The sequence below is a fragment of the Canis lupus genome, chromosome 6, assembly GCF_003254725.2.
Source record: "Canis lupus dingo isolate Sandy chromosome 6, ASM325472v2, whole genome shotgun sequence".
Classification (NCBI taxonomy): Eukaryota; Metazoa; Chordata; class Mammalia; order Carnivora; family Canidae; genus Canis; species Canis lupus.
In genome coordinates, this window is record NC_064248.1 from 6,809,706 (window position 1) to 6,836,542 (window position 26,837).

Here is a 26,837-nt window from a genome sequence, read left to right on the forward strand (position 1 = left end):
CTAGAGCCTCTAGAAGGAGTCTGGCCCTGTCAACACTTTGATTTTGGCCAAGGAATACTGGTGTCAGATTTCTGGCCTCCAGTACTAGGAGAAAATAAGCTTCTGTTGTTTTAGTCACCAACTTTATGAGCATTTGTTACAGCAAACACAGGAAATTAATATGCTGCTCAAAGGTCAGCCTTGGGGCTGCCCTCTCTGTGGACTTCCTTGCTGGGGAGCTAGCTGCTCACATGACAGCAGAGGCCAGCCAGAAAGCAGGTGGGCTTTCCTATTCCACTGGGGGGAGGTTGGGTCGGGCTTTGGTAAATATGCAAGTAGCCACATGCAAGCATGTATATTTATGAATGCACACACACACACACCCCGCATATGTGTGGAGCTCCTTGCTAAAGAAGCAAACAGCATCTTTAAAGAGGTTGAGCTTCTCTGCCTTGGCTAATCCATCACCCTGCCAGGCCCACCCAGCACACAGACACCTTTGGGTGCCTGCCTTTCCTACCACACTCCTCTTGGGCAGACAGATTCAGGCTTGGAGAAGAGGTGAAAAGGAGGAGCCTGCCTGGAGATACCCCTTCCAGAGTGGTTGTATCATGAGGCATCCCATGAGGCTATGGGCCACTGGCTCAGGCTTGGGGAGCCTCCTGTGAGTAAACTGGACAGAAAGAGAAACAGTGGGTTTAGAAGTAAGAATGCCGTGGCCATCAGCTGCTACTCTGTCCCTTCCTCACCAGCTCCAGGCCACTGCATCCAGCTGCCTACTAGGCATCTCTACCCTAGGGACAGGGGTGGCAGGGTAAGGTCTCAGTCTCCCAGGCATCTCACACTCAAGGAGTCTAAATAAAGTCTTTTCCTTCTGTTTTCACAATCTGTTTCTCCTACGTTTTCTGTCTTATCTGTTGGTTCTGTGTCCATTTAGTTGCTCAAGCTAGAAACTTCGAAGTCAACCTTACTCCTCCTTTGACAACCCTCTGCTCCCCCCCACCCATCTAATTAGATTCCACATCCACATAGTTCTCGCAAATAGCTTCCAATCTCTGTCTTCCCTTCCAATACTGGCTGTTCCTGCGCTGGTCAAGACTTTCAACAGCCTCCTAACTGGCCTCCCTGCCTCCAGTCTCTCTTCCTGTCTGATTCATCTTCTACACATCTAATCGCAGCTCCTCATTAGCCCACCCCAAACCTTTCCATTGGTCATTTGGCACTCATGGTCCCTACTGATCTGACTCCATCTCCATTCTAGTCTCTGTTGTTGTTGTTGTTCTTCTTCTTCTGCTTCTTCCTCTTTTTTTTTTTTTTTTTTTAGTCTCTGTTCTTCTATCCCCTTCCCTCCACCCCATCAATGAGATCTTGGTCCTTCAAACGGCTCACATGGCTCAGGATGTTCCTGGAATGCCCTTCCCGTTTTCTCGGCCTAGAAAATTCTTTCTCCTCCTTCAGGACCCATCTCTGATGTCACCTTCTCTGTGAAGCCATTCCCTGACCCATCCAGACATAGCTGATCACTGGAGTCCCTTCCTACCATGAACAGCCCCTGTGTGTACAGCCTGAGTCAGCCCAGGATGGGATGCTCTGTGCCCTGGGCTCTCCGTGTGAGCATCCTAGAGCGCACACTGGGCCTTCCTGGCCTTATATCCTGCCCTGCCTCTGAGCCAGAATTTTATATCCACATCACTGTTTGAGCTTTAACAACTAAAAAGTATGGAATGGCCCCAGGAGACCCATGGAAGGGTGCCGTGGAGGAGGCCTGGTGGAGGGTGACACCTACCGGAGAACCGTGGTTCTGCAGCCTAGCCCTATGGATCCGAACCACGCTGACGGGCTGGAATGCCAGGGTCTGGGCTGGACCTTACAGGGTATATTGATTCCCAGTAAGAAAGTTTCAACCAAACAGTCTTCCCTCCAGAAGGACCTTATAGAATGTATGTTACTGTGCTGCCACTAACAATAAGTTCTGCAGAGAGCTGTGAGGTTCAGAGAATGCCTTTTTGTCCATATTCTCTTTGGATCCTTAAAACCATCGGGTAAGGTAGATAGAACAGGTATTATGAGAACACCTGTTTTGCAGGTAAAGTTGTTGCAAAGGAATGTGCAACTGATACCTGAGGAAGGCGCTGGGGGGGGGGGGTAGGGGGGGATGTCCAAAGGTTCGTCAGCTTTGCCAACAGCGTTTTAGTATTTTATAAGGGGGATGTCCTGAAATACTATTATTTGCATAATAACTGGCTATTACAGAAGGAAGTGTAGGCTCCTTCTGAGTCAGACAGGCTTCAGGTTGAATTCTGGCTCCATTACTTTCTGGATATGGGCAATTTCCTTAACCTCTCCAAATGTTAGTTTTCTTAACTGAAAAGCAGGGCTTATAGATACCTTCCAGGGTTGGTGTGAGATGAAGCAAACTGATGCATAGAAGGCCCACAAGGCAGTGGGAGGCTGACCCTGACTTATCCACAAACTGTCATCTCCTCCACTTACTTGGTGACTAGTTCCTAGAAAGTTCTAGGTGCTTTTTTTTTTTTTTTAAACCCTTAAATAAAAAGATAAAAAGCCAAGGCTATCAGTAGTCATCCTGATTAAAATGACAGTAAATAAACAGGTTTAAAGGGAGAAAAAATAAGGAACGACAGGCACTGAGCAACACCAGCAGAGCAGCAGGGGACACGAGTCTCAGCGGCTGTTGAGTGGCCCCTACTCTTCCCAGGGGGAGCTGCAGGAGCCTTGGTCAGAGCTGGTGACCCAGCATGGCTCCATCTTGAGTGCTCTGATCCAGCACTCCTTGGGCAGAATGTGGCCTTTTCAACGCGTCATCCTGACTCCAGTGAGAAAAGCCTTCTACTGCCTCTCTATGGGGGGATAGGACCACACTTAAAACTTGAAAAAAACTCTCAAGAAACACAAGCATTCCTAGGCATAGAGTGTCTTTGAATACCTGAAGGTACAGAAGTATCTTCAGTAGTGGGCAGCCAGGTCCTGCAAGGGGGCGAGGGGGAGGAGGACAGAGTGCTTATGTCATGTTATGAATAAAAATAACCACCGAGAACACTACTGAGTTCTTAACATGTGCCAGGCATGATGATGACAAGCACTTTACAAGTACGACTTCTTTGAGTCCCCAAACAACCCTGGATACTAAGTGTTGCTATTATTTTCCTTATTTTACAGATAAGAGAGGGAGGCCCAGAGAGGTCAGGTGACTTTCCCAGGGTCCCACAGCTAATGGGTAAGGGAGCCAGGGTTGAAGACAGGCTGTGTATTCCACAGGTAGCTCTTCTTCCTTTGGGTGTCCCCAGCACCTGGCACTGCCCCGCCTATGGGATTCCTGCCTTACCAGGGTTGGCAGGCAGTTTAAACTATGTAATCATTAGTATGTATTTTTATTTACAGGCTTTTCTTCATTCTAAAGCATTGTGAATCAGTTGTGAGTACAACAAATTCCCTTGCCTTCCCTGAAGAGACTTGCATAAATTCCCCAGAGCCGGGCACTGGGCACCTGTGATTCAAATGTGGGACCTGCCTGCTGCCTCTTGGCCCCCAGCTCCTGTCCCCTTCCCTGAGACTGCATGCTGCTGTATTCCAGGTGTCTCTTTTGTGAGTATGCCCAGGTGGGCTCTGAAAAATGACTCGTGTCATTCGAACATTTACCCTGGATGGTTTTTGTCATCAACACACAGAACAGGCCTATATATGAGAGACACCTGGCATTGTCCTAGATATCCCAATTTTTGAAACTACAGTTAAAATAAGTATTGACTGTAAAACACCAAGTCCAACAGACATGACTGCAACTTGGGTGGGGAGCTGTAAGAAATTAACGAGATTTGAGGGCCTGACCAGGAAAATTTCAGAGCCACAGGGGGATGGGGCAAAGTCAAAGACCAGGAGAGAATACAGTTCGGGACCCCAGGTTAAGAAAGTGCTGGAAAGGAGAGCAAACCCGCCATGCAGAGACTCAAATACCCACCTCCTCCAGGGATGCTGAAGGTTACAAACAGGTTCAGCTTCCATTTCAACATTTTTCTGCCCAAACCTTTCAGGAGGAACCACCCGTAAGTCTCCATCGAGACCTTTTGGAGCATCCTTCTAATTTTATACAGAATCTTAGCTATTTGTTATCAGTGTGCAAAAGGCATTTTCTAGGAACCCCTCAGTGGTAGCCTGGTACTGGTGCCATGGTAACAATAAAATGTGAAGCTGAGCCATGCTCTTAGGGAAGCCCCAGGCTGGCAGGGGCAGTTGGTGGCAGGTGGGTTTCCCCCTAGAGGGTGTTTCTACAGAGCCCTGGTTCTCGGCTTTCTGACTGGCCATAGCAGCCCCCAGAAGCCTCATCCTTTGCAGTACCGAAGAATCAAGCCATCAGCAGCTTAACTCATCAGAGTCCTGGGCTTATGTCACAGCCAAGTGCTGGGCCTGCAGGAACCCCAGGCTCTCCTGTGGGTGAGCCACCAGCTCTCCTCCTTGCATAGACCAGCCACATTGTGTGTTGGTTTTCACAGGGTGGCCCAAATGGGAGCATGAGCGGTAATCGTAAATCCCCGTTAGGAGCATGGAGCAGGCCTGGTGCCACCAGACCCCTGCAGGACTCTGCCCTGGCCTCTGAGCAGCCGCTCAATAAAGACTTAGTAACTGAGTGTGTTGCTGGGACTGCATCAAACCTCATAAACATCTGTGTAGTGCTCTGCCCATCACAGGGTACACAGGACCAAGGAACTCACCTGCTGCATGCCAGCCACCAGCCCAGATGCTCTGCCTGTGTTGTCCTGTCTATTCCTCCCCCACATGGATGCCGAGCTACAAAGAGGCTGGTGACTTCGCAAGGTCCCATAGACGTGACTACCACAGGCCGTCTACTGCTGACTCTTCACTCCCCCCACCCCCCATGCTCTGTATCCAGGGCCCACCTTCCCTGGGCAAACCAGGACAGGGCATCAGCCTCCTAGGAGTACGGCCACAGGAGCCTCTCCATCAGCTGGGACGTGGCTCCCCCAAGGCACTTTCTGCACACCTGCTGGGGATGTCAGAGCTGCCCATGGGGACCTGAGGCATAAATGAGTAATGAGATGAGGTGCGACTTGTCACTTAGCACTGGGAGAAGCCAAGTGCTCTGTAATCATTGAGCCCCCTCCAGGACCAAGGGACACACTCAGAAGCTTGGGAGTGCCCCCTACCACATAAGATGCCTGGAAATGTATCCTCCTGGGCAAGGAAAAGGCCAGGTTCTCCTAGAAGGAGGAGCCAGAGATCTAGGGTTCCCCTCTCTGACACAGAGTGTGCATGAACCCATGTGGCTTAGTCCTGGTTTTATCATCCACGGACTTCAAAATCTAGAATTCTCTTTCTAGTCCTGCCTCCCAGTGGCTCCCTTTAGGGCTTCACCTGCTGCACAGCCTCAACCATCCCAGAAATGTACTTCTCTCCAGAGGATGGGTATATGTCAAGGGCGAACCAGTGGGAAGACAGCAGTTTCAACTGCTGACAAAACCAGAAGGGTGCCCAGAGTTCTCAGAGAATTTAGGGGGAAAAGATGGGTTGGGCAGTGCCAGGCTGCTACTAGGCCTCTGCTGCCTGGCGGACAGGGACTCCCCAGTTTAGGGAGCTGCCATAGGCACTTCCCCAGACTGGAGGTGGTGGTGGGGTGGAGGGTGGTGTCCCAGGAGATTGGTGTGTGGCCAGAGCCATGAAGGAAGCCCGATCAGAGATGATCAGGGATAGCACATGCAGGAAGACAGGGCAGCAGGGTGACCGTACATGGCAGTGTGACCACACATGACAAGGGGAATAAGCCAACTATGTTCTGGATCCATCTGAAGCAGGGCCATCTCCCTGAGCAGATACACAGGGAAGGAGAGGGAGTTCTAGCTAGAACACAGGTTACCTGCAGGCAACAGTAAGGCGGACAGCCTCCATGTAGTTAGAGCCAAGCATGGACTCAGGCTGAGGCCAGCTGGAGTACCCAGTGCAGGTCCAGGGGAGTCAAGCAGCAGAGGCTGGGCAGGAGGATGGCTCTTGGAGTCCCTGTGGATTCTCTCATGCCCAGGCTAGAAGCTCAGGTTCCCTTATAAATATTTCAATATTGAAATATTGAAAGGTCACAGGGTTGCAGCAGGGAGCCGGGAAGACAGGAGCCAAGATGGCAGCCATGGCTTCAGGAAGGGAACAGCAGAGAGATGAGGGATGTAAGGATGATGGAGGGGTGGGAGAAGATCTGACCCTGGGCACCAGGAGGAAGGGGTGCTGTTAAGAGGAATCAGGATGAGGGGCCTGTTTTCTAGGATGGTGGGGGACACCCGTGGTTGTCAGTACCTCAAGTCTGTACTGCTGGCTGGCCATGTGAGGAAGGAGGGCAATGAACACACTGCAGCGGAGTGAACAACTAGGGCCCAGAGACACTGATTCGGGGGTCACCCATGTGTGAGTCAAGGGAGCCAGGAGGGCCATTGGGAGTCTGGCTGGATCTCTAGGTCAAGAAACCCGTTCAGGGCAGCCCCAGGTGAAGACAGTGGGCCTTGCAGCCTACTGCCATTTTCTGGGCAGTAGGCTGAGTGGAACTTGTGTTTTTAATTCCTTTTGGACCTGAAGTACAATTTTCAAACCGATCCTTTCAATATTTATAAGGACACACTCCTTCTTAATGAAGTCATGAAAAGCACTTTCCGCATGCTGCTGACCTTTGCAGAGTGGCTTAGATCATCCTCTTGCTCATCAGCAGCACAGCAGCCCTCCCAATCCCTGCTGTGTGGGACAGTGCCAGGCATGACAGTGCCAGGTATGGCAGTGCCCACCTCTGAATTAGAGAAATGAGAAGTCAAGGAGCGAGGTGGAGAGTGGAGGAGAAGGAGGCTTGCTCTTGCTGGAAGTGGCTCCCCAACCCTGCTGCACATCACAACCACCACCTTAGAGGCCACCGGTCCTGCCCCACGGATGCAGGAAGTAACGGGCCTCGGGTGGCTTGGGCATCAGCATTTGGAACCTTCCCTCAGGAGCCACTGATGTTCATTGAAGAACAGGAACAACTACACAACAGTAGCTAGTGCCCAGGAACCTCCAACCCACTCCTGGCAGAAGCCATGGGGTACAGGAGACAAGGAAGTGAGGCACTTCCCCTAGCACTTCTACACTGGGAATTTCCAAGTTTCTACCTAGAATTTTCCATTCCTTGGTCAAAGGCTCAGTGTAAACCAGAACCTCTGAACCCTATGTCCCCAGGTAGATTTCTTTTCCCTCTTCGCACTGCCATCTTCTTCCTCTACCCTCCCCCCACCATTAAACACGGGTGTCCTTGGGCTCTTTCTGCACATATGACATCATGGGGGAAAGAGGGACTCCAGGCAAAGCTGAGCAAGGCAGAGGTGCCTAGCATGCCCCTGGGAATTGATATCCATCCTACAAGACAGACCCTCTAGGGGAAGAAAAGTGGCCTGGTTTTATGATGCTGCTTTTAGCTGGTGGGTTCCCGGGCAGCAAAGATCTGCTAGATTTTTAAAGCGTCTCCAGGCAGGCTGTGGGTGGCCAGTGGGGGTGACAGGGCCCACTGAAGACATGGAGACAGATGGGAGCCACTCAGCCAAGTCCCTGAGTCAGCAGAGGGCCTGGAAGCCTCTACTCAGGGGGCCCAGGCTGCCAGAATGCTCTGCCCCTGCCTGCCCAGCTCCTTCCTGGAGGCAGCAATTTTGGGCACCCTCAAATGGCCCAGCCCAGAAGCCATCAGCCTCTCTCGACTGCCCCTCCCCAGGACAAGTCCAGGAATCTGTCTCTGCCCAGTGATCTAGTAAGCAAAGACCTGTCCCAGAGGCGTAGACCAGGGCAGGCAGTAGCAACTCAGAGATGTCTGTAGTGACCAAGCACTGGCATTTCTGTGCTGGAGGGGGCGGCAGCCAGGCTAATTCCATGTTATTACAGCCTTACAGGAAGCCAGCCCGGATCAGCTGTCAACCAGCAGCAATTTATGCGCCTTGGGGGCAGAGGGAAGAAGGAGTGGAGGGAAGAGAAAGGAAAACACAGCCCTCCCCCCTCCCCCCACCAAAAATTGATCCTGAGTTATTTTTAGATGCTTATTCATCCCACGTTTCCTTATAAGAGCCAGGACATGAGCTCTGTACAAAAACCATTTGGCAGGAGACAGCTGCTCACATAGGAGGATGGGGCTAGGGGCACCTGTGAGCAGGTGGAAGGGAGAGTGGAAGGGTCTTCAAGGACGCCCCCTGGTGGCAAAAATATCCAAAAGATATATCCAAAAGGATTCCAAAAGTGGAGTATCCCAGAGGAGAGGCTTTTCCATCAGAATCCCCAAGTTTAATCTCCAGCTTTTTCTTGCTAGATGGCCTAGGGCAGGGCACTGTGGAAGTCAAGTGAGGCTCTCAGCTTGGGACCCTAGCCAGGTGCAGCCCTGGGCAAGTCACTCAAGCTCTCTATGCCTCAGTTTCCCCATCTACAAAATGAAGCACATGAAACACTAGCAAGATCACCTGGCATACCCCGTGTTCCATAAGAGCGATCGTTTCTATGAAAGGGCCATACATATATTCATTGTCACTGTTGGTATTAATGATCACTTAGAATTATGCTGAGGTAGAGCCCCTGGGTGGCTCAGCCAGTTAAGCATCTGACTCCTGATTTCAGCTGAGGTCCTAATCTTAGAGTCCTGAGATCCAGCCCCACGTCTGACTCCGTGCTCAGCATGGAGCATGCTTAAGTTTCTCCCTCTCCCTCTGCCTGTCCCCACTCGTTTTCTCTTTCTCATTCCCTTTCTCTTAAAAAAAAAAAAAAATATATATATATATATATATATATATATATATATATATATATATATATATATCAAGGTAGGATAGAGCATGGTGATGAAAGCCACAGAAGGCCTGAGGTGGAAAAGAAGCAAACTTTTTTTTTTTTAAGATTTTATTTATTCATGAGAGAGAGAATAAGAGAGTGAGAGAGCGAGAGTGAGAGAGAGGCAGAGACACAGGCAGAGGGAGAAGCAAGCTCCATGCAGGGAGCCTGATGTTCGACTTGATCCCAGGTCTCCAGGATCAGGCAGGCCCTGGGCTAAAGGCAGCACTAAACCGCTGAGCCACCTGGGCTGCCCCGAAAGAAGCAAACTTAGAGAAACTTGTATTTATAGCCCAACGCCTGCCAAGGATGGGTGTCCAAGTAATTTTGCCTCTGTTTAGATATGGATGCTGTGACTTAGTTTCTCCTCCTGCAAACAGGGCAATAAGCACTCCTGGGAGGCCTAGGGATTGATGTAAATGGAAGCCCACAGCACGGCTCCCAGCAGGTGCTCAATACTATTAGCTTTGACTCTGGAATCACTTCTCCTCGTGTGATGGCTAATCTATGTCTCACCTTGACTGGGTCACAGAGTACCCAGAGATCTTACTAACCGTGATTTCTGGGAGATGTCTGTGGATGGAATTAGCATTTGACTTGGTGGACAGAGTAAAGAAGAAGGCCCTCTGCATAGTGGGTGGACACTGTCCAATGTTGAGGGCCTGAACGGAACAAAAAGGTGAAGGAAGGGAGAAATCTGTTCTCTTTTCAGCTTGACTGTTGAGCTGGGCACCAGTCTTCTCCTCCCCTTGGACTGGTGTTTACATCCCTGGCTCCCCTGGTTCTCAGGCCTTTGGTCTCAGATTGAATTACACCACTGCCTTTCCTGGGGTCTCCAGATTGCAGATGGCAGTACGAGCCAATTCCTTATGATAAATCAGTATCTCCCTCTCTCACCCTCCCCCTGCTTCTCCCTCCCACCTTCTCCCTCTCCATATATATATACACATACACACATATTGATATGGATATATCTGTAATATTCCATTTCTCTGGTTACTCACCAAGTCAGATCCAGACCCTTCTAGAATCTGTGTCCGTCAGCTGTTACCCTTCTTTGCATGGGGTGCATGGGGTGCCCTGCCCCTTCCCCAACACCTACATGCCTCCCTAGCTGCTCCTCCTGCCCTCAATATCCCCTTTATATTAACCCAACCCTTAATGACTGCTCCCTTTTGGTTTCTTTTCTTTTTTTCTTTTGAAGACACACACACACACAGAGAGGCAGACACAGGCAGAGGGAGAAGCAGGCTCCATGCAGGAAGCCTGACGTGGGACTTGATTCCGGGTCTCCAGGATCACGTGCTGGGCCGAAGGCAGCACTAAACCGCTGAGCCACCCAGGCTGCCCTCCCTTCTAGTTTATTTATTTTTTATATTTTGTAAAGATTATATTTATTTATTCATGATAGACACACAGAAAGAGAGAGAGAGAGGCACAGGCACAGGCAGAGGGAGAAGCAGGCTCCATGCAAGGGGCCTAATGTGGGACTCGATCCTGTGACTCCAGGATCACACCTGGGCCGAAGGGAGATGCTCAACCACTGAGCCACCCAGGGATCCCCTCTAGTTTCTTTATTGAGTGCCTGCTTTATGCATGACACCAGGCTAAGTGCTGTGACTACTGAGACACATAAAGCCAAGGTCCTATACTTCACATCATTTCAAGACAATGCGGGCATAAGAAGATGGTGCAGGTGTCCAGGGAACACCAAAGACGGGCTGGGGCATGTGGGGGCAGGGGTAGGAGGCTGGGAACGCCTTCCTGCAGGAACTGACAAAGGTCTTCCAAGCAGATTCAGCAGGACCCTTGCAGGGGAAGCACCAGGATAGGAGCTGGAATTCCCACAGCCCTCACTGCCTGCCACCCTTGTGTACCTGGCCTGGTCGGAGTGGTATGCAGGCCACTCTTTCCACCTGTTTGCCTCCCTCAGGGCTGCTCCTTCTCCTCTGAAGTCTTCCTAGACTGAGCACCCGGCAGGCCTCAGCAGGGACTCCATGACCAGGGTCTGCTTCTGTCATGGTATCTCAGTGTTAGGTGGTGAGAGGTTGGAGGCAGCATACTCCTCCATACTCTCCATCAGCCACCTCAGGGAACATTCAGAAACACAGGCAGATTACCCTCTCCTTAAAAATCCAGCTCCCCACCCACAACTTTCAAGGGGGGACCTCAAGGGCCTGCCACCCACTCCAGCTTCGTCCCATGTCACTCCTGCCATAGGGCCTTTGCATGAGCTGGCCCCTCTTGCTACAGGGCCACCTCTGTCCCTTTCTGTTTCTTTCTCCCTAGCAGAGACACACATATACACACTTACCACCTCATCTATGAAGGGTTTAGGGTCCCCACAGCATTTCGTACCCATCTCTAGCTTAGTGGGATTACTTGGGCCGGCTGACTCTGAGGGCAGGAACTTGATCTCATTCAAAGCCCAACTCAGGGCCAGCCAGTAGCTCTTCCAAACTTCAAGTGAGGCTTTTGAAGCATATGCCTGGGGAAAATTCTGCCATTGCTAAATACTAGAGGTGACATCACTGGAGGGGACCACCATCCTTTTAATAAACAGTGATGGTATGGAAGCAAGGCTTATTTCATGTTAGATAATACATATGTCATTTGCATTTGCTAGAATCCATGATTTGAGTAATAAAGGGTTTAGGAAAAACCAGCCATGACCTCATTAGGCTGGGGAATTCCTGCCCCTCCTCTGGGCTGGGGTCAGCTCTGTTCTGAGAACACCACTGGCAATGAAGCACTTGCTAAGGCTGTTGCCCACAGCCTTCAGACCCCCACTCCAACACACACTGATAGTGCAACCTGAGGCATCTCACTCTCTGTGAGCCTCTGTTTCTCTCTTTATAAAATGGGTATAAAAAACACCCCTCTCACAAGATGTTGTTATTAAGGATCAAATGAAAAATAACATTAGACAGTACTTAGTAAGCTATGAATGCCGATGAAATTTTCTGGGCTGCAAAAAGTTCCCTCTATTGCTAAGTTTATTAATAAATAATAAACCTGTCCTTATAGGTATAACACGTTTTATTTTATAGCCTCATACCAGTTCTTACCACATCAACCTTGCTGTTCCTCCCTTTGCCTGGTTCCTAGGATCTGGGTCAACTAGCATCCTGGTAAGAGCAAGGATTCTGGCTTGACCATGCACAGCTGTGTGACGTAGATGAGGACCTTACCATCTCTGAGCTTGTCTTCCAGAGATGACCAAGGGTTGTGGATAGGATTAAGTGGGATGATTGATATCCAGTGCGTGGGATATGTGCTCAGTGACCATGAGCTCTTGGGCCACTTTGGAGGGCTCCCGGGGCCAAGGCGCAGTGACCATACTGGATAAGCAGACTTCTCTCTCCCATTGGAGGCCTAGTGGAGCCAAGGTATCACCCAGCACCATTCGCAGTTAGATCTGGTATTGCAGAGAGCCTGGTGACAGTGTCCCCTGCCCCAAGCTCCTGCAAGAAGAGGCATGGAATCCATAGCCCTCTCATTTTTCCTGGGGGTGGGAGAGACAGTGTATGTGTGTATGTGGGGGAATGTATCTGGAATCTTCTCTCTTCTCCTTGCACACAGAAACCCCCAAGATGGTTCCCCTCATGGAGTTTCAAGCAGTTTGACTTGCCAAGTACGTGGCCCATTCTTCATTCTTCACTTTAAAATCCATTTTTCTCCTGAAAGCTGGAGACACCACCTTAAAATACAAGCTCTCCACCAGCATTTCCTGCTGTATTTTTAAATGTCTACAGTTGGTGCCAAAAAGAATGGGGAGTTAGAGCTCTTGGGACTCGTTCTTGGACCATGATGATTGATTAGGCCATGGCTTTTTGTCTCTTGTTCACAGCTGAATCCCAGTCTCCAGAGATGACCAAGGTGCCTGCCAAGAGTGCCTGCCACAGAGCAGGCATTCAAGTACTAGCGGTTGAACGTATGAATAACTGCACATAGGAAATCATTTCACCTGTGTGCCTGGCACTAATCTGAGTGCTGGGGCACACAGGGGGCTGCAATGTCTAATGCAGGTGGGTGCCTTTGGCTCTACCAAAGGGCTTTTGCACTTGTATTTCATGTGTCAACACTCTGAACTAGGAGTGCAATCACCTTTTGCAGATGAGCTGAACAGGACATAGAGAAGCTAAGGGCTCATCTAAGAAACAGAACTTGCATCTCTTGTCAAGAGTTGTTCACCAAATATGGCTGCAGGCTCTTTTACACAGCAACACATTGCTGCTTGCTATCTTGTTACAGAGTTGGGGGAAAGTTTGATCTTTTAGCGGTCTATAGTTCATTTGTCCACCCACCCACCCAACCAAGCCAACTTTCACTACGTGGCACCACAAGGTGCTGGGTTCTGCTGAGCTCCAGGAGAGGGGGAGAATAGGGGAAGGTGAACACGAAACTAGAGCAAGTGTCGGATGGCTACTCTTTCTAACAGCAGTAGAGGAGATGGAATATCTATCTCCTCTGGGGTCACTGCAGAAGAGTTTAGTGGCCCCTCAAAAAAATTAAACATAAATTGCCCTATGACCCAGCGTCCCATCCCTAGTTTTATACCGAAGAGGAGTGAAAACAGGGACTTGAACAGGTACTTGCAAGCCAATGTTCAGAGCAGAATTATTCACAACAGCCAAAAGTTGGAACCAGGCTAAGTGTCCATCGATGGGCAAGTGGATAAGCAAAGCATGGTCCATACAATAGATTATTATTCAGCTATAATAGGAAATAAAGTTCTGATAATGATTCAGTGTGGATGACTCTTGAATACACTATGGTAAGTGAAATAAGCCAGGCACAAAAAACAACTGTTGTATGGATCCACACATAGGAAATATCTAGAATATGGAAATTCACAAAGACGGAAAGTAGACTAGACGTTACCAGGGGATGGGGCTTAGAGGGTGAGAAAGAACCATTGTGTAATGGGTACAGAGTTTCTGTTTGGGCTGATGGAAAATTGCAGAAACAGCAGTGATTCTTGCACAACATTACAGGAATAATCAACGCCCCTGAATTGTAGGCTTAAAAATGGTTAAAATGGCAGGGTTTATTTATGTCTATGCTACCACGATTTTTAAAAATCACAAACATATGCAAAACCCAATAGCAGTAGCATGGGAGTAGACATACAGATAAGTGAAACAGAACAGCAGGTCTGAAAACAAAGCAGACTCTTCAGGTGGTATCAGCATAATGGGAAAAAGTCTCACCTGGCAGGGGTGGGGGTAGGGGGAGCCCGAAGTTAAAAAGCAAAATGCCAGCTTAGAAAAAAAATGCAGAAAAATCTGTTTCTAACTTTAGCAATGAGAAGCCCTTCTCATGCAAGATGGGCTTGCATCTTGCCATCTAAAATGATGGCACCATAAAGGAAAACATTTTTCCTGTGACAGACTAGTCTTTGGACTGGACAGTCTGGCAGGATCTAATACAATTTCAAGTACACATAAATACACATATCCTCTAGCCACAAGGCACCTATCCTGGAGAAATGCTCTCATGAGCCATGTTCAAGGGCAGTCTCTGGAACATTGCTCCTAAGGAGAAAGTAAAAACAATGCAGATGTTCCCACAGCAGCAGAAAGTGGAAACAAATGAGGGCATTTTAATTCTAAGGAATACTATGCAGTTATTAAAAAGAATGATGTTGATTTTAAAATTCTAATAGAAAGATGAAAGAAGGAAGGAAGGAAAGAAAGAAAGAGAGAGAGAGAGAAAGAGGGGCATCTAACTGGCTCAGCCAGAGGAACATCTGACTCTTGATCTCAGTGTTGTGAGTTCAAGCTCCATAAAGATTACTTAAAAATAAAATCATGGGGTGCCTGGTGGTGGCTCAGCTGGTTAAGTGCTTGACTCATGATTTCAGCTCTGGTCTTGATCTCAGCATCATGAGTTCAAGCCCAATGTTGGGGGATCCATGCTGGGTGGGCATGAAGCCTACTTGAAAAGAAAAAAAAAAGGAGGGAGAGAGAGAGAGAGAGAGAGAACGAACAAATGAACCTCACCCCCTCTGGATAATTTCAAATGGATTTGCTCACTGGCTTCATTTTCAAAGGATTCTGCTATGGAATACATGCCTGCCCAGCTCCAGCATTACTTTGCATGATGCCATCTAAAGAGCTGCCAGCCTTGGGATGAGAGCCTAGAATGTCCTACCCCAGCAGTTAACGCCAAGCGAGGAAATGTCAGAAAGAGAACAGTGGGTTTGGGATACTGGTATTCATGCATATAGAGGGGGCCAAGGGAGGGAAGGAGACAGGAAAAAAAACTTATAAAAAGGAACAGGAGCGGTGCTTGGGTAGTTTGGTTGCTTGAGTGTCAGACCCTTGATCTTGGTTCAGGTCTTGACCTCACAGTCATGAGTTCAAGCCCCAGAGTGGGCTCCACACCCAGTGTGGAGCCTACTTTAAAAAAAGGAGCAGGCACTGGGTGTTATTCTGTATGTTAGTAAATTGAACACCAATAAAAAAAAAACAAAAAAAAAAAAAGAAAAAAAAAAACAAAAAAAAAAAAAAAAAAAAAAAAAAAAAGGAGCAGGAAAGTAAGCTAAGGCAGCACAGTATGAAGGTCAAAGGGGCCATACCAAGTGTGGTAATATTCTAGTGACTGGCTAGTCATTTACAGGTAGAGGCATATCAAGCATTACCCAGATGTCCTCACACACTGTTTTAGGCCATTCTGGTTCCTCCTGCTTCTGGCCAGTCCCAGATTTACAGCAGTTTTGCAAATGGCTTCCTCGCAAATCCTGAAGCCTGCAAAAATGCCTGGCTTTGGTCTCATGGGGTATCCTAGTGTCCCCACCTGCTGGTGTCCACCCTACTCCACCTCTTCCAGCTCCTTTGCATCTGAGAAGGGGAGGAGACCTGCATCTTCTGAGCATCTAGTATCATATTTCATCCTCACCATTACTGTGATTAGAAAGGTAAGCAAATGTTACTTGGTCACGCACACACAAAAGAATGAAATCTTGCCATTTGCAATAACATGGATGGACCTAGAAGGTATAACGCTAAGTAAAATAAGTCAAACAGAGAAAGACAAATACCATATGATTTCACTTATACGTGGAATCTAAAAACAAAACAAACAAACAACCAGACTCTTTTAAAGAGAACAAACTGGTAGATGCTAGAGGGGAGGTGGACAGGGGGATGGGAAAAATAAGCAAAGGGGATTAAGAAGTACAAACTTTGAGTTATAAAATAAATAAGTCATGGAGATAAAAAATACAGTATAGGGAATATAGTCAATAACATTGTCTTATAGGTGACTGCACTTGTGGTGAGCATGGAATAATGTACAGAACTATCCAATCACTATCTGAAACTAATGTGACATTACGTGTGATCAATAATAAAAATTTTTTTCAAAGCTATAAGCAATGTCAATACTCATAAAACAAATCATCCAATTAAATGGGCAGAAAACATGAACAGACATTTCTCCAAAGACAACATCCAGATGGTTAACAGACACATGAAAAGATCATGTGGAAATGCAAATCAAAACCACAATAAGTTATCACCTCACACCTGTCAGAATGGCCAAAATCAACAACACAAGAAACAACAGGTGTTGGTGAGACTGTGGAGAAAAAGGAACACTTGTGCACTGTTGGTGGGAATGCGAACTGGTGCAGCCACTGTGGAAGACAGTATTGAGGTTCCTCAAAAACTTAAAAATAGAGCTACCCTAACATCCAGCAATTGCACTACTGGGTATTTACCCAAAAAAATACAAAACACTAATTCAAAGTGATACATGCACCTGTATGTTTATAGCAGCATTATTTACAATAGTCAAATTATGGAAGCAGCCCAAGTGTCTATCGATAGATGAATGGATAAAGAAAATTGATAAATGAAATATTATTCAGTCATAAAAAGGGATGAAATCTTTCCATTTGTAATGACATGGATAGAGCTAGAGAGTATAATTCTAAGTGAAATAAGTCAGAGAAAGACAAATACAAATATAATTTCACTCATGTGGCATTTCAGAAACAAAACAAGCAAAAGAAAATGGAAGAGAGAGAGAGAGAGAGAGAGAGACAAAGACCAAGAAACAGACTCTTAACTATAGAGATCACACTGATGGTTATTAGAGGAGAGGTAGGTGGGGGGATGGGTGAAGTAGGTGATGGAGATTAAAGAGTACATTTATTAGGATGAGCATTGAATAAAGTACAGAATTGTTGAATCACCATATTGTACATTTGAAACTAATATAACCCTATGTTTGGGCACCAGGGTGATTCAGACGATTAAGCAACTGACTCTTGATTTCAGCTCAGGTCATGATCTCAGGGTTATCAGATCGAGCCCCGCGTCGAGCTCCATTCTGGGTAGGGAGCCTGCTTAAGACTCTCTCTCTCTCCCTCTTCCTCTGCCTCCAACAAATTGCATGTGCACACACATGCTCTCTTTCTCTCTCTCTAAAAAAGAATAAACAAAAACAAATGAAAAAACGCTGTATGTTAACTACACTGGAATTAAAATAAAAAACTTAATAAGAAAACAAATTTAAAAATTAAAAAATAAGTCAAATCGGGATGCCTGGGTGGCTCAGTGGTTGAGTGTCTGCCTTTGGCTCGGGGCGTGATCCCAGGGTCCTGGGATCAAGTCCTACATCGGGCTTCCTGCGTGGAGCCTGCTTCTCCCTCTGACTATGTCTCTGCCTCTCTCTCTCTGTGTCTCTCATGAATAAATAAATAAAACCTTTAAAAAAATAAATCAAATCAACGCAGAACATTAAGGGGGAAAAAAAGGTAAAAGGTAAGCCATGTACCCAAGGTCATGCAACTAGCAAGGACCAAGGCCAGGGCCAGCATCAGAACCATCTAAAAGTCATGCTCATCCCATTATCTTACTCTACTGGGGAAGCTCTTACGGGTACCCACGATAAGCAAAAGTTTCTGTTATGTGCTTCCGGGAAGGTAAAATAAGCCAAGTCCCGATCTCCAGACAGCGTAGGTGGGCTGGGAAAGTACATAAGCCACAGTACTTATGGGTGGTAAAATGACTGCAGTGCCATAGTTGATGGGTAAGAGAAGCAGTACAGAGGACAAGGCAGGAGAGAACCCAACAGGTCAAGATGATAAGCAGAAGACCATGTTTGCATCAAGTTCAGGAAAAGCAAAACCAACATGTGGTTTGTTGCTCTCCTTCCAACTTTCTGTTGTGCCTTGAGGAATCCCTCATGCCATTTACCAACAACAACAAAAGCCAACACAAGGAACTCCCTCATCCTCAGTTTCCTCAGCATCCTCTCCCCACCTCCTTGGTTATTATAGATAATGGGGAGGAGAGAAGACCAAGGACAGAGCATGGGGAAAGCCTCCATCTAGAATGGGAGGCGCAGCCATGCAGGGACCCAAGAAAACACAGAATTTGGTGGGGGAAGATGGTGACTCTGGACCCCCTACGAGGAGGAGGAGTTGGCTGAATCCTGCAGAGGTCCCTGAGGACGGGAGAGAGACAGGGAAGGCATGGAAGTCTCTGCTAGATCTCTGGTGCCATGTGGGGAGCAGCTGCAGCATGGTAACTCAGGTTTAAGTCAGATTGTGTGACATGGAGCAACAGGTGACAGGAAGCAAGGGGGAGGCAGGGAGGTGGCCCTCGCTCTGGAAGAGGCTGGTTGGTGGCAAAGTCACAGGGAGTTCCTAAGGGGATGGAAAAATCTCCAGAAGGTAGTGCTGTGTTTAAGGATGGGGAAGACTAACACATGTTCCTGGCAGAAAAGAGAGGGATGTTTGTGTGAGGTCTCAGGAGGGGCGGGCTCATGGGGCTCAAGGAAACAGGGGTGAGATGAGCCACAGTCAGGGGAGCAGTGGGTGGATGGAGAGGAAGGGGTGTATCCAGTGATATCATAGTAAAGGAAACCAGAAATGCAGAAGCAGCTTGTGTTGGAGGGTCTCCATCTTTTCAATAAGGCTAAGTGGACCTCAGAGAGGAAGGAAGAACAGAAACAGAGTGGTGTTCTAGAAGTGTGTTCTAGAAGGCAGGAAAGGGTTTTTGGAATCTAAGGGTGGATGGTGAGGAAGGGGAGGTGGCGAGTATCAACTCTCCTTTTCAGAGAGTAAAAGGAGGAACACCTGGGTGGCTCAGCTGGTTAAGCAGTTAAGCGTCTGCCTTTGGCTCAGGGCATGATTCTGGGATCGAGCCCCAGGGAGCCTGTTTCTCCCTCTCCCCCTCTGCCACTCCCCCTGCTTGTGTTCTCTCTCTGCCACATAAATAAATAAAATCTTAAAAAAAAAAAAGAGCATAAAAGACAAGGATAAGGATACACCCCCAGGAAGAGGGTTTTAAGGCTGTGGGACACAAAGGCATGTCTACAGGCTGAGAGGACAAAGGGGAATTACTGAAGGCACGGGAAAGAATGGGAACGACAGGGCCAGGTTTTGGGACACAAGCACATCCTGCAACCTCATCAAGCCGGCCACTCCACACAGAGGCTTCTATAGAGAAAATCTCCACCTCTTTCCACATGAAGTGCTGTGAAGCCTGGCTACCCACCCAACACCTGCATGCCTGTTACTTCTGGATGTAACTCTAGGAATTTATACTTATCCTAATGACATTTCATAAATTGTCTTGATGCCCATCTGTTCTGGTACAATGACCAAGAAAACATTCAAATCAGTCCACGGTGTGCCAAGTTCCTTTTCAGTTCAAATTGCACCAGGTATGTGCCAGGCTATGTGAAGAACAAGATACAGTCTTTGCTCTCAAAACCATAAGCGGATTGTTGTTTTTTTTTAAAGATTTAAAAAAAAAAAGATTTTATTTATTCATTTGAGAAAGAGAGAGAGACCACAAGCAGGGGGAGCTGCAGGCAGAGGGTAAGGGAGAAGCAGACTCCCCACTGAGCAGGGAGCCATCCAGGATTTTGATTCCAGGACCCTAAGATCATGATCTGAGCCAAAGGCAGATGCTTAATCGACTGAACCACCGAGGCACCCTTATAGACGGATCATTTTAATATAGTTTTAATATCATGGCAAGTGCTATGAAGGAAGAGAAGGGGCACCTGGGTGGCTCAGTTTGTTGAACATCTGACTTTTAATCTCAGCTGAGGTCATGATCTCAAGGTCATGAGTTCAAGCCCCTTCACATTGGTCATGGAGCCTGCTTCGGGGGGCGGGGGAAGGAAGGAAGGGGGACCCTTTTCCATTGCCTCAGAACTAGCTCCGGTGACCCAAAGCTGGGGCCCAAGTGGTGATACATGCTCCACATTCTACAGAGTCAGATAACCCCCAACTAGCTTCCTGGGGGTTGGGGGACAGCCAGACCACCAGACTGCTCAACAAGCCCTCGAGTTGTGCAGGATGCTAGGACTGCCCGGAGGAGGGGATATGACTTACTGGGTGGCACAAGGGCAATAATGCCTGAGCTGAGCTTTGAAAGACTTGGAAAGCAGCCACTGTGGTGAAGCAGGGCAGAAAGCATTATTCATGGAAGAAGTGTAGTAGACAAGTGGCAGGCTGTTGTCACAAGGACATAAGGTCAAACACAGTAAAACTGACAGATGAATCTGGAGAGCTGGGCAATGGGTTTCATGGAGGAGAGGGCCCCGCGTGATCAGACTGTCCCACACTGTCCAGTAGATTCCTCACACACTGTTCCTACCCCCCAAACTACAGCAGCAGAGACTGCCTGATGTGGAGGGCAGGTGGTCAGTGCAGGGTGTCTGGCAGGGACACGAGCAGGTCTGAGTTTTAGAAGCACCAATGACCACTGTGCACAGGACAGCCTCAAGGATGGCCAGGGTGAAGGCAGACACAGGGAGGAGGGTGCCGCAGTGGCCCAGGGATGGAATGATGAGCCCTGACCCTGAGCAATGCAGGCAGTAAATGGAGAACACAGGTGGGACACGGTGACACCCGACAGGATATGGATGGACTGGAGGGGCAGGAGCAGAGTAGTGCCAGGGCAGTTAGGCTTCTGTTTTGTTTTTTTTTTCTTTAGAGAGAGAGAGAGAGAGAGAGAGAGAGAATGCATGAGCAGGGGAAGGGGGAAAGGGAGAGAGAGAATCTTAAACAGTAGGCTCCATGCCCAGTACAGAACCTGATGTGGGGTTTGATCTCATGACCCTGAGATCATGACCTGAGCCAAAATCAAGAGTTGGACACTTAACTGACTGAGCCACCCAGGTGGCTCTGCTTCTGGTGTTCTGATTCAGTAATTAATAGGGCGGCCATCCCACTAAGGCAAGACAGGATGGGATCTAAGTACAGAGGTGGTGTTAGCTTCAAACAGGAGGAGAGATACCTTCCATTCTAACCGCAAGAGGTGGGGCAGATGGGCTTGAGCTCACATACAGTCAGAGACCAGGTTGGGGGACCAGTATTGCACATGATGACTTTGGTCTTCTGGGTGAAGAAGACGACAACCAAGTAAGGAGGGGTGGAGGTGGAGCTCTAAGGACCGGGAAGGTTTGAAACACAGCAGTTCCCCTTTATCCATGGGGAATACGTTCCAAGACCCCCAGGGGATGCCTGGAACCTCGAAGAATGAGTAGCAAAATCCCATATATATTGTTTTTCCCTACACACATATACTTATAATGAAGTTTAATTTATAAATTAGGCACAGTAAGATGAACAGCTAATATATTATTAGTACAACAGAACAATTATAGCAGCATACTGTATGTGATAAAAGTTATGTGACTGTTGTCTCTCTCTCAAACTATCTGATTGTACTGCACTCATCCTCCTTGGGATGATGTGAGATAATAAGATGCCTACATAATAGGACAAAGTGAGATGAAGGATGAAAGCATTGTGACACAGCATTAGGCCACCACCAACCTTCTGATGCTATGTCAGGAGGAGGATTATCTGCTCCTTGACTGCAGCTGACTGGGACCTGGACCCATGGGAAGTGAATTCGTAGTAAGGAGGGAACCACTGTAGTCACTGCTGAGAAAGGTGGGAGGACACAAGAGGACCACCCAGCAGCATTGGAGGCCTCCATGAACACAGACGCCATTTTGTCTTTTGACTTTGTCTATGGCATCTTTTCTTGGATTAACCTTTTAACTCTTATGCAGCCAAATTAATCAACTTTTCCTTTGCAGCTTCCAGGTTTCAGGGCATGCTCTAAAAAGCCTTCCCCCATATGGCAGTTTGAAACAATCAAAGCAAAACCAAAAAGGTGGAGCCATATGTGCCAACATAAACAATACCCGGGAAAAATATAGTAAGTGGAAGAGCACGACAAGTTCATACTGATGATATGTGTGCAGAGCCACAGACTGTCTTGGGGAGACCATGTGGTAAGGGGGCTGCCTCTGGGAAGTTGAGTGGATGTTAAGGAAAAGTCACAGGGCATGGGATCAGAGGATACAGGAAAGAGGGACTGAATACAGGGACCCCATTGGCCAATGGGAGAGAGAGCAGGTAAGTTTCAAACACATAGCATTTCCTGATCCCAAGATCAGAGATCACCTGTGATCAGAGGAAAGTATGCAAGATAGACCATATTTTGTACTAGGTTTGTACTAAGGTACAAAAATGTTAAGTAGCATTCACAAGGGTACATAGCTAACACGGCTCCAGGGCCTAACTAACCTTCACCACTCAATCTCTGCTACTTTTCACAACATCATACTAAGTGGAAAAAAGCAAGGCACAAAGCTATTTATAGTATGAGCACAATTCTGTAAAACAAAAATCAAACAAACTGACCCTTAAACAATGAGGGGTTTGGGATCCCTGGGTGGCTCAGCAGTTTAGCGCCTGCCTTTGGCCCAGGGCACGATCCTGGGGTCCCGGGATCGAGTCCCACGTCAGGCTCCCGGCATGGAGCCTGCTTCTCCCTCCTCCTGTGTCTCTGCCTCTCTCTCTCTTAAAAAACAAACAAACAAACAAAAAAACAAAAAACAAAACAAAACAAAACAAAACAAAAAAAACAATGAGGGGTTTAAGGGCACCAAGCCCCCTGCACAATTGAAAATCCACATGTAACTTTTGACTCCTCCAAAACGTAACTGTTGATGACCTATTGTTGACCAGAAGCTTTCCCAATAATAAAAACAGTCAATTATTCCATATTTTGTATGTTATGTGTATTATATACTGTATTCTTCCAACAGAGTAACCTAAGAGGAAAGCAAGTGTTATTAAGAAACTCATAAGGGGTGTGCCTGGGTGGCTCAGTTGGTTAAGTGTGGGACTCGGTTTCAGCTCAGGTCATGATCTCAGGGTCCTGGAATCAAGCCCCACGTTGGGCTCCTCACTCAGCACAGAGTCTGCTCAGGATTCTCTCTCCCTCTCTCTGCCCCTCTCCCTGCTTGTGAGCTCTCGCTCTCTCAAATAAATAAATAAAAAAAAACTCCTGAGGAAGAGAAAATACATTTACAGCACTGGACTGTAAAAAAGCCACATATAAGTAAACCTGCTCCTTTGAAATCTATGTTGTTCAAGGGTTAACTCTGTGTGTGTGTGTGTGTGTGTGTGTGTGTGTGTGTAGGTAGTATATTTAATAGGCAGACACTGGAAAGAAATACATTAATATGTTAACAGGAATTATCTGTGTGGTGATGTTAAAAAATACTTTTCTAGATTTTCTATAATTAACATCAGTATTATTAACAAAAAAAAAAAAAGTCATTCAAAATAACGGAACTGGCAAGTACCAAAGACATTTTATAAAAATAGACTTTCTGGAAAAAGACACCTTGGCAACATACCCTGAGCACTTGAATAAACAAAAAAGTATCCTGCTTGATTCATGGAGTAATAGTGGAAAGAACGTGAGATTACCAAGGCTTGGGTTTAGGCTGTTTGGAGAAGTAACTCCCTAAGCCTCCACTACTTTGTATAAAAATGAATGTGAATAAAAATAGACCTGCCCTACGACCCAGCAATTGCACTGTTGGGGATTTACCCCAATGATTCAGAGGCAATGAAACGCCGAGACACCTGCACCCCGATGTTTCTAGCAGCAATGTCCACAATAGCCAAACTGTGGAAGGAGCCTCGGTGTCCATCGAAAGATGAATGGATAAAGAAGATGTGGTTTATGTATACAAGGGAATATTCCTCAGCCATTAGAAACGACAAATACCCACCATTTGCTTCAACGTGGATGGAACTGGAGGGTATTATGCTGAGTGAAGTAAGTCAATCGGAGAAGGACAAACAGTGTATGTTCTCATTCATTTGGGGAATATAGTGAAAGGGAATATAAGGGAAGGGAGAAGAAATGTGTGGAAAGTATCAAAAAGGGAGACAGAAGATAAAGACTCCTAACTCTGGGAAACGAACTAGGGGTGGTGGAAGGGGAGGAGGGCTGGGGGTGGGGGTGAGTAGGAGACAGGCACTGAGGGGGACACTTGACAGATGAGCACTGGGTGTTATTCTGTATGTTGGTAAATTGAACACCAATAAAAATTAATTTATTTAAAAAAAATGAATGTGAAAATAATAAAACCTGCTTCACTTGGTTGCTACAGACACCAAGTAAGACCTGGAGATGAAAAAAATTCTGAAAATCAAGTAAAGCGTGTTCTTTTCATAGAATTAATTGATTCTACCTTTTATCAATGCATTTGCACACATCCTGTTCAAAATTAAACTATGATTAGGGTGGGGGGTTGGGGTGACTGGGTGATGGGCACTGAGGAAGGCACTTGGCGGGATGAACACTGGGTGTTATGCTATATGTTGGCAAATTGAACTCCAATAAAAAAAATTAAAAAAAAACAAACCAAAATTAAACTGTGATTATAAAATATAATGCCAGTTCTTTTTTTTTATAATGCCAGTTCTTGATTAATCAGTCACTTATATTTCATAAAACAGGCATTCCATTAAAATCAGTCAGTAGCTGGTATTATTTAGCCATAATAACAGAATACATATCTCAAATTTCCCCCATATTCCAACTTGAAACTCAGTATTGGAGACAATTCAAGAGGATCGCTTCCCAGGTAAGCAGCCCTGCATACCCTGTTACAGGGCTCCCTGAGCTTCCCAGAAGCCAACACTGTGCTCCCTGCTTGCCCAAAGCTACTTGAGGCTTCCAGGCATCCTCCGCCCATAATCGCTCATAATCCTTTCTGGACCAAACCCAATGGCAGATCCAGTCTTCTAAAATGCCCACCCTGTGCCCATATCCCTTTTTCCCTCTCTTCTCAATGGTGGGAAGTGTCCCTCTTACTGCAGAGGCCAGCCTCTCCAAAAATTCCTGTCCCAGGGCCTTCCCCAGTTTTAAAGACATCAATCCCCTTGGGCCTTAGAGCAACATCAACTCATTACTGGACTAGACTGCAGCAATTTCCCAAGCCCGCTCTTGGGCAACCATCCTCTTTCCCTATATGCAGTCAGAATGATAATTTTTTTTAAGTAGAGATATAATTCAATACCATAGCATTCAGCATTTTACATACCCATCAGCAAAGTATGAGAGTTCTAATTTCCTTGAGGGCAACATCAGGCCCTTTAAAACACCTTTGTCCCCTCCTAAGAGTTTTATATGATTAGCTCTGACATTTATGTCATTGGTCCTTTTGGAGTTCAATTTTATAAATGGTGTGAGGTAGGGGTTCAACTTCATATTTTGCATATGGATATCCAGTTGTCCAGCACCATTTGTTGACTAGACTCTTCTTTCCCCATTGAATGGTCTTGGCACTCTAGTCAAAAATAAACTGACCACAGATATATGGATTTCTTTCTGGAAGCTCAATTCTATCCCACTGACCTATATGTCTATCCTTATGCTAGGACCACACTATCTTGATTACTGTAGCTTTGCAGAAAGTTTTGAAATTGGGAAAAATGACTCCATTCATTTTATTCTTCTTTTTCAAAATTGTTTTGGTCATTTGGTGTCGTTTGGATTTCCATATAAATTTCATCAGCTTGTCTCTTCCTGTAAAAGGGCAGTTGAAATTTTAATAGGGATTGCACTGAATCTGTAGACCAATTAGGGGAGTATTGCCTTGTTAACAAAATTAGATCTCTGACTCATGAACATAAGATGTCTCTCCTTTATTTGGGTGTTCTTAATTTCTTTCAACAATGTTTTATAATTTTCAGTGTACACATCTCGCTCATCTTTGGTTAAACCTTTTCTTAAGTATTTTATTATTTTTGATTATATTATAAATGGAATTATATTCTTAATTTCATTCTTGGATTTTTCATAGCTAGCATATAGAACTACAACTGATTTTTAAAATATTGATATTGTACCCTGAAACATTTGTTGGCTCACTTATTAGTTTAATAGTTGTTGTTGGATATATATATCTGATGATCCAACACCCTTTGACATTCAAGCTGAGATAACGCTGAAGACAAACTTTTTTGCCACAAGAAATGTCTGCAATGAATTGCTGCCAATAATAAAACTTCATGGCAGGGTGGTGAATATCAGCAGTTTAGAGGGTTCAAAGGCTCTTGAAAATTGCAGCGCAGATCTACAGAAGAAGTTCCAATGCAAGACGCTCACAGAGGAGGACCTGGTGGACCTCATGTAGAAGTTTGTGGAGGATATAAGCAATGAAGTGCATGAGAGGGAAGGCCGGCCCAACTCAGCTTATGGGATGTTTAAGCTGGGGGTCACGGTCTTATCAAGAATCCTGGCCCAGTGTCTGGATGAGAAGAGGAAAGCTGACAGGATTCTACTGAATGCATGCTGCCCAGGGTGGGTGAAGACGGACATGGGTGGGCCTTATGGCCCCAGGACTGTGGAGGAGGGAGCCAAGACGCCTGTCTACTTGGCTCTCCTGCCTCCAGATGCTACTGAGCCTCATGGCCAGCTAGTCCATGACAAAGTCATCCTAAACTGGTGAATGTCTGCTTTAGTGCTTAATGCTTAATAAATGTTTGTGGGTTCAATGAATGAATGAATGAATGAAAAAAAAACATTCTGCTGGGTGGGGGTAAAAGAAGGTCATTTCTTTCTCATCGACCTCTGAGAGGTGGCAGCTGGTGGCAGTTATATATATATAACTTAAATAAGTATATTGTACTTAAATATATATAGATCTATCTATATAGA

At 46.6% G+C, this 26,837-nt stretch overlaps 1 protein-coding gene and 1 pseudogene across 3 annotated transcripts in view; one reads left to right on the forward strand and one right to left on the reverse strand.

Annotated features, from left to right (window-relative positions):
* Positions 1–26,837, reverse strand: part of HIP1 (huntingtin interacting protein 1) — a 158,177-nt gene that overhangs the window by 86,634 nt on the left and 44,706 nt on the right. The window lies entirely within an intron of this gene.
* LOC118354998 (carbonyl reductase [NADPH] 3-like) lies at positions 1,704–26,659 on the forward strand (annotated as a pseudogene).